The sequence below is a fragment of the Salmo salar genome, chromosome 14, assembly GCF_965601325.2.
Source record: "Salmo salar chromosome 14, fSalSal1, whole genome shotgun sequence".
NCBI lineage: Eukaryota > Metazoa > Chordata > Actinopteri > Salmoniformes > Salmonidae > Salmo > Salmo salar.
In genome coordinates, this window is record NC_138304.1 from 41,141,831 (window position 1) to 41,154,024 (window position 12,194).

Consider the following 12,194-nt stretch of genomic DNA (forward strand, 5'->3'; position numbering starts at 1 on the left):
AGGGGTCTGAATTCTTTCCGAATGCACTGTATATCCCTCTACATCCATGTTCAATCGCTCTCTCTGTCGCTCTCTCTCTCTTTCTTTTCCATCTTTTCACTCCATCATGTTCTAGCTCAGCAGCTCAGCAGCTCAGCAGCTCAGCAGCAGCAATAGCGTGGCCCAGGCAGCCTTCACACTAACTCCACTAAAGGGGTGTGTGTGTCTCTGTGTGTTACAGTTCTGTACTAACAGGGTTATAGGTGGGCTCATTACTTCTGTACTAACAGGGTTATAGGTGGGCTCATTACTTCTGTACTAACAGGGTTATAGGTGGGCTCATTACTTCTGTACTAACAGGGTTATAGGTGGGCTCATTACTTCTGTACTAACAGGGTTATAGGTGGGCTCATTACTTCTGTACTAACAGGGTTATAGGTGGGCTCATTACTACTGTACTAACAGGGCTATAGGTTGGCTCATTACTTCTGTACTAACAGGGTTATAGGTGGGCTCATTACTTCAGGGGCTAGATGTAATCACTTTACTATTTCACGCTCTCTGGCTGGCACAGAGAGAGAGAGACAGACAGACAGAGAAAGGGCAAGAGAAGGAGAGAAGGAGGCATGGATATGGACAGAGGGAAATGCATACTCACACCATGTCCAAAGAGAGAGTCAAAAAAGAGGGAGATACTGCCAGTCCACTGGCAGGACTCCACTAAGTGTGAGTATGCAGTGTGTGTGTTGTAGTGAAAATTCCAACCAGAAGAAGAGAGACTGTAGATTCATCAAACAGCAACTTTATTATAAGATTTGCGAAAATGGAGCGATCAACAATCACTCAAATAGTGCAGAGTTAAAAGCCCAACGAACAGAGTTAGCTTTCAGCTTTTATAGAAAGTACAAACTCTTTTGTTTACGTAGCAGTTTAGCAGATGTGTAGAAACAGGGACGGAACATTGTGTGTAAATGTGATTTAGATAGCTGAAGTTGCCGCCATTGTCTGTTCCTTCCTGCAAGTTTCCACACAGCTAAATTCCTGTAGATTCTGAAAACAAGACGTTATATACTGCGGTCGCACCCAAACGGCTCTTATCTGTACGCCCAGACTTATGATTAAGTCACACAAGACACGCCTGTATCACCAAAAAAACACTAACATATAACAATGGACAATTCCCTAAGTAAAAACAGCATGGCATGTCTAAATTAATTTTCCCACTACAGTGTGTGTGTCTTTGTGTCTTTGTGTGTGTGTGTGTGTGTGTGTGTGTGTGTGTGTGTGTGTGTGTGTGTGTGTGTGTGTGTGTGTGTGTGTGGTGTGTGTGTGTGTGTGTGTGTGTGTGTGTGTGTGTGTGTGTGACGGTTCAAGGTTTACCAGATGGAGGTCTGGATCTGAGAGGAGAGCAGAGTTGGTCTGGACTTCCTTCTAATGGAGATTTCTATCATAAAGGGAAATGTCTGGCAAAACAATGACTTGATATAAGAATAGGAAAAAAGGTTGCAGATTGTTGGGGAGGATCTTGCATCAACATGTTTGTCTTCCTGTTAGGGGCATTGCAAAGCAGATTTCCAAGTAGGTACAACTCTCCTGTTTAGGACCCACAGTCAGACTGACCATATGGTTGTAGGGCTGGCCAGCTTCAGTAATTGGTGTGTATTTTGGGGGTGAAAGTAACATTTCTCCAGCCAGACTAACCCCTCATGAGCCTTGGAAACACACAGGGAAACACTGATACACAATACTTGATAAAGAGAGGAGATGAAAACTGACCAGATAGAGAGGGAGAGGGAGAGGGGGGGACAGAGATAGAGAGAGGATGGGCAGAGAGAGAAGTTTGTTCTGAATTTGAAAGTAAGAGAGATGGAGAGAAAGAATGAGAGATTGTGAAAGCGAGAGAGAGAGAGCGGGGGAGAGAGAGAGAAAGGGGAGAGAAATAAGGGGGAGAGAAAGAAGGGGGAGAGAGAGAGGGGGAGAGAGAGAGAGAAAAGCGGGAGAGAGAGAGAAAAGCGGGAGAGAGAGAGAAAAGCGGGAGAGAGAGAGGGGGAGAGAGAGAGGGAGGAGAGAGAGGGGGGGAGAGAGAGAGGGAGAGAGAGAGGGAGAGAGGAGAGAGAGAGAAGCGAGAGAGAGAGAGAAGCGAGAGAGAGAGGGGAGAGAGAGAGAGAAGCGAGAGAGGGGGAGAGAGAGAGAAGCGGGAGTAGGTGAGAGAGAGAAGCGGGAGTAGGTGAGAGAGAGAAGCGGGAGTAGGTGAGAGAGAGAGAAGCGGGAGTAGGTGAGAGAGAGAAGCGGGAGTAGGGGGGAGAGAGAAAGGGGGGAGAGAGAAAGGGGGGAGAGGGGAGAGAGAGGGGGAGAGAAAAGCAGGAGAGAGAGAGAGGGGGAGAGAGAGAAGCGGGAGTAGGTGAGAGAGAAAGGGGGGAGAGAGAGAAAAGGGGGGAGAGAGAGAAAAGGGGGGAGAGAGAGAGAGAAGGAGAGAGAGAGAGGGGGGAGAGAGAGAGAGGAGGAGAGAGAGAGAGAGAGAGAGAGAGAGAGAGGGGGAGAGAGAGGGGGAGAGAGAGAGAGAAGAGGGGGAGAGAGAGAGAGAGAGAGAGAGAGAGGGGGGAGAGAAAGAGAGAGGATGGGAGAGAGAGAAGCGGGAGAGAGAGAGAGAGAGAGAGAGAGAGAGAGGGGGGAGAGAGAGAGGGGGAGAGAGAGTAATGGAGATGGAGATTGAGAAAGAGAGCGACGGACAATGATGTGTGATGTAACAGTGCTTCTGGCAGCAAGGAGAAAAAAACCTGATTGCCACTGTCATAACATATTATGATCACTTACGTCAGGTTACGACAGCTGACCTTAACAAGGTCAAGTTAGGTCATTAGCAGCCACTAATCCAGCCATGGTTAGTATCGCTTCAGCCCCAAATCACCACACGTTTTAACACAGTAAGCCGATATTGTTGCTTTATCACACAAGACAAAACTACATGAAGCACTGTATTATTACTAGGTTATTACTAGACTGTTACCATGCTTTAAATCAGGGCTGGACAGAATCTGCAGGAACAGAATATCATTACGGTTTATTTGCAATGATACAAATACAATAAAGCTTGCAATTTTAGCCTAAATAATATACTCATCATAATGAGCTGACCCAAAGGAGCACACAGCGTAACACAGCACAACAAGATAAAAGACAGACAGACACAGCACAACAACATAACAGACAGACAGCAAGAGACAGCACGACAGACAGACAGACAGACAGACAGACAGACAGACAGACAGACAGACAGCCCCACAGACAGCAGCAGACAGACAGCACAGACAGACAGCACAACAACATAACAGACAGACAGCAAGACAGACAGACAACATAAGACAGACAGCACAACAACATAACAGACAGACAGACAGACAACATAAGACAGACAGACAGACAACATAAGACAGACAGCACAACAACATAACAGACAGACAGACAGACAGACAGACAACAAAACAACATAACAGACGGACAGCACAACAACATGACAGACAGACAGCAAGAGACAGCACAACAACATGACAGACAGACAGCAAGAGACAGCACAACAACATGACAGACAGACAGCAAGAGACGGACAGACAGACAACAACATAAGACAGACAGCACAACAACATAACAGACAGACAGCGTAACACAGCACAACAACCAAACAGACAGACAGCTACAACAACCAAACAGACAGACAGCTACAACAACATAAGACAGACAGCTACAACAATATAAGACAGACAGACAGACACAGACAGACAGCATAACACAGCTACAACAACCAAACAGACAGACAGCTACAACAACCAAACATAAGACAGACAGACAGACAGACAGACAGACAGACAGACAGACAGCATAACACAGCACAACAACCAAACAGACAGACAGCTACAATAACCAAACAGACAGACAGTGAGAGACAGCTACAACAACATAAGACAGCGAGAGACAGCTACAACAACATAACAGACAGCGAGAGACAGCTACAACAACATAACAGACAGCGAGAGACAGCTACAACAACATAACAGACAGCGAGAGACAGCTACAACAACATAACAGACAGCGAGAGACAGCTACAACAACATAACAGACAGCGAGAGACAGCTACAACAACATAACAGACAGCGAGAGACAGCTACAACAACATAACAGACAGACAGCTACAACAACATAACAGACAGACAGCTACAACAACATAACAGACAGACAGCTACAACAACATAACAGACAGACAGCTACAACAACATAACAGACAGACAGCTACAACAACATAACAGACAGCGAGAGACAGCTACAACAACATAACAGAGGAAAGCCTACAAGCACTATTTTATAGGCTGTAATTCATATTCATAAAGTGCTAGATGAAATGTGGCAGTGTTACAGCCACAGGACATATGTGTTTACACTCTAGCATCGTGACATACAGTACACGTACATCATTACGTACATCATCACAGCCTGGGAAATCAGTTATGAAATGCTGCTGGCAGTATACCATGGCATTCATGACAGAGGGTTGAGCTGTGCTGTCTGCAAACTCAACTCTACCAACTCCCCATACAGTAGGCTCATCACTTCTCTGGTTGGATACAACTACAATTACAGCTACCAATCACTTCTCTGGTTGGATACAACTACAATTACAGCTACCAATCACTTCTCTGGTTGGATACAACTACAATTACAGCTACCAATCACTTCTCTGGTTGGATACAACTACAATTACAGCTACCAATCACTTCTCTGGTTGGATACAACTACAATTACAGCTACCAATCACTTCTCTGGTTGGATACAACTACAATTACAGCTACCAATCACTTCTCTGGTTGGATACAACTACAATTACAGCTACCAATCACTTCTCTGGTTGGATACAACTACAATTACAGCTACCAATCACTTCTCTGGTTGGATACAACTACAATTACAGCTACCAATCACTTCTCTGGTTGGATACAACTACAACTACCAATCACTTCTCTGGTTGGATACAACTACAACTACCAATCACTTCTCTGGTTGGATACAACTACAACTACCAATCACTTCTCTGGTTGGATACAACTACAACTACCAATCACTTCTCTGGTTGGATACAACTACAACTACCAATCCACTGCAGACAATCATCTGAAATAACCCACAGGTAAACACACACACACACACACCACACACACACTCGCTCACACTCTCACTCCACAGGTACACACACACACACACCGCTCACATTCATCCACAGGTAAACACACACACACACACTCACATTCATCCACAGGTAAACACACACACCACACACTCACATTCATCCACAGGTAAACACACACACACACACTCACATTCATCCACAGGTAAACACACACACACACACTCACATTCATCCACAGGTAAACACACACACACACACTCACATTCATCCACAGGTAACACACACACACACTCACATTCATCCACAGGTAAACACACACACACTCACATTCATCCACAGGTAAACACACACACACTCACATTCATCCACAGGTAAACACACACACACTCACATTCATCACACAGGCACACACACACACACACACACACACACACACACACACACACACACACACACACACACACACACACACGTAAACAATCACACTCCTCTTTCCCTCTCTGATCTGTTCTCTCTCTCTCTCCTAACCCTGGTGAGAGAGTGTAAGACTGGTCAGGGTAGAGAGCCACTTGACGACACACACACACACAGTCATCTACTGACCTCAGTATGTTTATGAGTGTGTATGTTTATGTCTGTGTGTATGAGTATGTGCAAACATCTGATTGTATCTGTGTGTGCGTGTGTATGTGTCTGTGTGTGTCACGTTTACACCTTTGTGTATTATGAGTGCGTATGCATGTGTGTGTGTTTGGCTCATGATTACTGTCAGTAGAAGTTAACTCACCCAGGACTGAAGCGTGGTCCCTGTTCCCTCCTCATCGGTGCCTGTGTGTGTGTGATGTGATGTGATGTTTGTGCGTGTGATGTGTGTGTTCCCCGACACTGTGTCCCTCTCTTGTCTCTGTCCGTATGTTTGAGCAGCTCTACACGTGCCAGTCTTCCTCTCCTCCAATCCTCTGGTCTTCAGATCCCTGGTTCTCTTTCTCTTCGTCAGCGTCCCTCGTTCTCAGCCTCTAGCATCAGCAGCTGTGCCAAACAAGCCACTCATCCCTCCTTCCTTCACTCTCTTCTACGTCTCTCTTCCAGTTTTTTTGCAAAAACACAGACGGAGGAGGGGCGGGGTGTGGGATCTCCTCCCAAGAGACGGTGCTCCTCAGTGGGGGTGTGTGCTCACCGTCTCCCCTGGAATGGGTCTGGTTCTCTCTGTGTGTGAGAGAGAAAGGGAGCTCTGTTGCTGTAGCTGTTGACTCTGCCTCTTTTACAGGGTGCGTCTCTCTCAGTGTCAGCGTCTCACTCGCTCTAGCGCTCTCCCTTCTCTTTCTCTCGCTCTTTCTCTCGCTCTCTCCCTGCTCTTTCTCTCGCTCTCTCCCTGCTCTTTCTCTCGCTCTCTCCCTGCTCTTTCTCTCGCTCTCTCCCTGCTCTTTCTCTCGCTCTCTCCCTGCTCTTTCTCTCGCTCTCTCCCTGCTCTTTCTCTCGCTCTCTCCCTGCTCTTTCTCTCGCTCTCTCCCTGCTCTTTCTCTCGCTCTCTCCCTGCTCTTTCTCTCGCTCTCTCCCTGCTCTTTCTCTCGCTCTCTCCCTGCTCTTTCTCTCGCTCTCTCCCTGCTCTTTCTCTCGCTCTCTCCCTGCTCTTTCTCTCGCTCTCTCCCTGCTCTTTCTCTCGCTCTCTCCCTACTCTTTCTCTCTATTTCTTTTTCTTTCTTTCTCTATCACGCTCTCTTTGCCTCTCTCACCCTCTCTATCTCCCTCTATCAATTAAATTCAATTCAAGGGGCTTTATTGGCATGGGAAACATATGTTTACATTGCCAAAGCAAGTGGTAATCTCTCTCTATTATCTCCCTCTCTCTTTCTCCCTCTGTCTGTCTCTCTCTCCACTCTCTGTCTAACTGTCTCTGTCTATCGCTGCTGTTGGGCTCAGGGCTAAGGGATCTTCTTGCAAGAGTCAGATGGGAACAAAATGTCAACCAATCACATGTTTGAGGGAGTGAGAGAGAGAGAGACAGAGAGAAAGAGAGAGACAGAAAGAGAGACAAAGAGGGAGAGAGAGAGAGAGAAACAGAAAGAGAGAAAGAGAGACAGAGAGACAGAGAGACAGACAGATAGAGAGACAGAATAGGGAAAAGGTATGTGTACTGTGGTGTCCTGTCAGAGTGGATCAGATCATCAGGCAGCTGCGTTCAGGCAAAGGGAAAAACATACACGTACTCCCACACTCCCTGCATGCCCATCACAGTAAAGGAGAAGTCTGCCACCCTGACCCAGAGGCCAAGGAGCACCTGCCGCCCCGCTCACACACACACACACACACACACACACACACACACACACACACACACTTTACCTGGCAACTGTAAAGTCACACACACAAATTAGCTGGCTACTGTAAAGTCACATACACACGCCCTAGCTGGCTACTGTAAAGCCACACACTATAGCTGGCTACTGTAAAGTCACACACACACACTATAGCTGGCTACTGTAAAGTCACACACAGACACTATAGCTGGCTACTGTAAAGTCACACACAGACACTATATCTGACTACTGTAAAGCCACACACACACACACACACACACACACACACATACTATAAATTGCTACTGTAAAGTCACACACACACTATAGCTGGCTGCTGTAAAGTCACACACACACACATGCTATAGCTGGCTACTGTAAAGCCACACACACTGTAGCTGGCTACTGTAAAGTCACACACAGACACTATATCTGACTACTGTAAAGCCACACACACACACACACACACACACACACACACACACACACACACACACATACTATAAATTGCTACTGTAAAGTGACACACACACACTATAAATTGCTACTGTAAAGTCACACACACTATAGCTGGCTGCTGTAAAGTCACATACACACGATATAGCTGGCTACTGTAAAGTCACACACACACAAACACTATAGCTGGCTACTGTAAAGTCACACACACACTATAGCTGGCTACTGTAAAGTCACACACAGACACTATATCTGGGTACTGTAAAGCCACACACACACACACACAAACTATAAATTGCTACTGTAAAGTCACACACACATGCTATAGCTGGCTACTGTAAAGCCACACACACTGTAGCTGGCTACTGTAAAGTCAAGCACACTTACTATAGCTGGCTACTGTAAAGTGACACACACACACTATAAATTGCTACTGTAAAGTCTCACACACACACACACACACACACACACACACACACACACACACACACACACACACACACACACACACACACACACACACACACACACAATATCTGGCTGCTGTAAAGTCACACACACTAAAGCTGGCAACTGTAAAGTCACACACACACTAAAGCTGGCTACTGTAAAGCCACACACACTATAGCTGGCTACTGTAAAGTCACACACTGTCACAGTATCCACAGAAAATGGTGCCCCTCCTCGGCCGGGCGGCGCTCCGTGCGTATTTTCGCCTCGTCATCTGGATTACCTGTTTCCCTTTTGGGGTTTTCTGCGATCCCTGTGTTTTTGATACACCTAGCGTGTTGGGTGTCATTAAACTTCGGCCTACCGAACTATTATATCCTGCATTTGACTCTGCTCCTTCCTCCTGCCCTACATATCCGTGACAGAATCCCGCACCTAGAAACTATTATGGAGTCAGCAGGAGCTGAAGCACCTTCAGTTGCTGAGCAGGTGTCGCAGCAAGCCAGCCTCCTCCACCGCCTAGGCTCGGCGATGGACCAAGTACTGGCCCGACTGGAGAGCTGGGAGAGAGGTACCTCCCCCACCAGACCAGCTCTAGTTGCTCAGCCGGCGCCCCTACCGACACCCCCTGAAGTGGGCTCGATCGGGATTCGGATTACGCCACCGAGGGAATTTGATGGGACGGCCGCTGGGTGTAAGGGGTTTTTACTCCAGATAGAACTGTACCTGGCGACCGTCCGCCCCTCTCCCTCCGACGAGGAGAAAGTGAGCGTCCTCGTCTCCTGTCTTACGGGTAGAGCCCTGGAATGGGCCAACGCGGTCTGGGAGGGCCCAGACTCGGCTCGGGGCGACTACCCGGAATTCACCCGTCGCTTCCGTGCGGTATTCGATCATCCCCCGGAGGGCAAGGCGGGCCGGGTGAGTGGCTGTTCCATTTGAGACAGGGGACGAGGAGCGCTCAGGACTTCGCCCTGGAGTTCCGGACTCTCGCCGCGGGATCGGGGTGGAATGAGCGGGCCCTGATGGATCACTATTGCTGCAGTCTCATTGAGGATGTCCGCCAGGAGCTGGCTCGTAGGGACCACGCCATCACCCTCGACCAGCTGGTGGATTTGTCCATCAGGCTGGACCACCTGCTGGCTACCCGGGGACGTTCTAGTCGGGGTCTGTTCATTCCACCTCCCAGCCCTCCTGCTCCACTGCCCATGGAGACAGGAGGAGCTGCTCCGAGGAAGACCGGAGGGGGGGGCCTCTCCTGCACCCACTGTGGACGCAGAGGACACACTGCGGACCGGTGTTGGAGGGGTCCACCCAGGAGTCCGGAGGGCAGGCAGAGCACTACATCGATCCCCCAGGTGAGTCAGCACCAGACACACCCAGAGCCCCCTGTCGACCACATGTACACTTCTGTTTGTTTTCCCGGATTTTTCCCCTCACTCCCAGTATAAGGCACTAGTCGATTCAGGTGCAGCTGGGAGTTTTATGGACCGTGGGGTCGCTAATAGGTTAGGGATTCCCCTGGTTCAGCTGGTCCACCCCTTCCCTGTGCACGCCCTAGATAGTCGACCGCTAGGGTCCGGCCAAGTGGGGGAGGTTACTGTGCCACTGGTTATGACGACGTGGGGGGGTCATGTGGAACGCATCAGCCTAGCCTCATCGACTCCCCGGCGTTTCTGGTGGTACTGGGAATCCCCTGGCTAGCCACTCACAACCCTCAGATTTCGTGGAGACAGAGGGCTCTTAAGGGGTGGTCAAGGGAGTGCTCAGGTAGGTGTGAAGGAGTTTCCATCGGTGCAACTACGGTGGAGAGTCCAGACCAAGTCTCTACCGTTCAGTAAAACGAAGGCGACTCAGTTACCACCCCATCGACAGGGGGATTGTGCGATAAACCTCCAAGCTGACGCGGTCCTTCCTAAGAGTCATGTGTATCCTCTGTCTCAGGAGGAGACGGTGGCTATGGAGACATACGTCACTGAGTCCTTGAGACAGGGATACATTCGGCCATCTAAATCACCCGTCTCCTCGAGTTTATTTTTTGTGAAGAAGGAGGGAGGCCTGCGCCCGTGCATTGACTATAGAGGTCTAAATTCCATCACTGTGGGATTCAGTTACCCACTACCTCTCATTGCTACGGCAGTGGAGTCATTCCACGGGGCGCGCTTCTTCACCAAACTAGATCTCAGGAGCACGTATAATCTGGTGCGTATCCGAGGGGGAGACGAGTGGAAAACCGCATTTAGTACCACATCTGGCCATTATGAGTACCTCGTCATGCCGTATGGGTTAAAAAAATGGTCCCGCTGTCTTCCAATCCTTTGTGGACGAGGTTCTCCGAGACATGCTCGGACAGGGTGTGGTGGTGTACATCGATGACATCTTGATCTACTCCGCCACCCGCGCCGAGCATGTGGCTTTGGTGCGCAGAGTGCTTGGGCGGCTGCTGGAGCTTAACCTATACGTCAAGGCTGAGAAATGTGAGTTCTCCAAAACGAGCCGTCTCTTTCCTAGGATATCATATTTCCACCACAGGGGTGGTGATGGAATGTGACCGTGTTACGGCTGTGCGTAATTGGCCTACCCCTACCACGGTGAAGGAGGTGCAACGGTTTTTGGGGTTCGCCAATTATTACCGGAGGTTTATCCGGGGTTTTGGTCAGGTGGCAGCTCCCATTACCTCACTGCTGAAGGGGGGTCCGGTGCGGCTGCGGTGGTTGGCGGAGGCGGACAGGGCCTTCCGTCATCTGAAGGTTCTGTTTACTGACGCTCCGGTGCTGGCGCATCCGGATCCCTCTTTGCCATTCGTAGTGGAGGTGGACGCGTCCGAGGCTGGGGTAGGAGCAGTTCTGTTCTGTCGCAGTGTTCGGGCGCTCCTCTGAAGCTCCGCCCCTGCGCTTTCTTTTCTAGGAAGCTAAGCCCGGCGGAGCGCAACTACGATGTGGGGGACAGGGAGTTGTTAGCCGTGGTCAAGGCTTTGACAGTGTGGAGACATTGGCTTGAGGGGGGACGTCACCCTTTTCTCATCTGGACCGACCACCGTAACCTGGAGTACATCCGGGCAGCGAGGAGACTGAATCCTCGTCAAGCCAGGTGGGCTATGTTCTTTACTAGGTTCCAGTTTACCCTTTCATACATTCCTGGTTCTCGGAACCGGAAGGCTGACGCACTGTCGCGTCTCTATGACACTGCCATACTCCCTGCGTCCTGTCTAGTGGCGCCGGTAGTATGGGAGGTGGATGCGGACATCGAGCGGGTGGTTCAGTCAGAACCCACTCCGCCTCAATGTCCCGCGGGTCTGAAGTTCGTTCCGCTTGGTGTTCGCGATCGCCTGATCCGATGGGCCCACACTTTACCCTCCTCGGGTCATCCTGGGGTGGAACGGACAGTGCGAGGCCTGAAAGGGAAGTACTGGTGGTCCACCTTGGCTGAGGATGTAAGACACTATGTCTCTTCCTGTTCGGTGTGCGCCCAGTGCAAGGCTCCTAGGCACCTGCCTCGAGGGAAACTACAGCCCCTCCCCGTTCCACAGTGACCTTGGTCTCACCTCTCGGTGGATTTCCTAACGGATCTCCCGCCATCTCAGGGGAACACGACGATCCTGGTTGTTGTGGATCGGTTCTCAAAGTCCTGCCGTCTGCTCCCGTTGCCCGGTCTTCCTACGGCCCTACAGACCACGGAGGCCCTATTCACCCATGTCTTCCGGCACTACGGGGTGCCCGAGGACATCGTATCTGATCGGGGTCCCCAGTTCACTTCCAGAGTGTGGAAGTCGTTTATGGAGAGGCTGGGGTCTCGGTCAGCCTGACCTCGGGTTTCCACCCCGAAAGTAATGGGCAGGT

At 49.7% G+C, this 12,194-nt stretch overlaps 1 protein-coding gene across 1 annotated transcript in view; it reads right to left on the reverse strand.

Moving 5' to 3' along the window:
• Positions 1-7,055, reverse strand: part of LOC106569537 (leucine-rich repeat and immunoglobulin-like domain-containing nogo receptor-interacting protein 3) — a 99,453-nt gene extending 92,398 nt beyond the window's left edge. Inside the window, exon 1 of the mRNA XM_014140992.3 lies at positions 5,943-7,055. The gene's annotated coding sequence lies outside the window, so the exon portion shown is untranslated. The remainder of the gene's footprint in view (positions 1-5,942) is intronic.
• Positions 7,056-12,194: the final 5,139 nt, after the last annotated feature.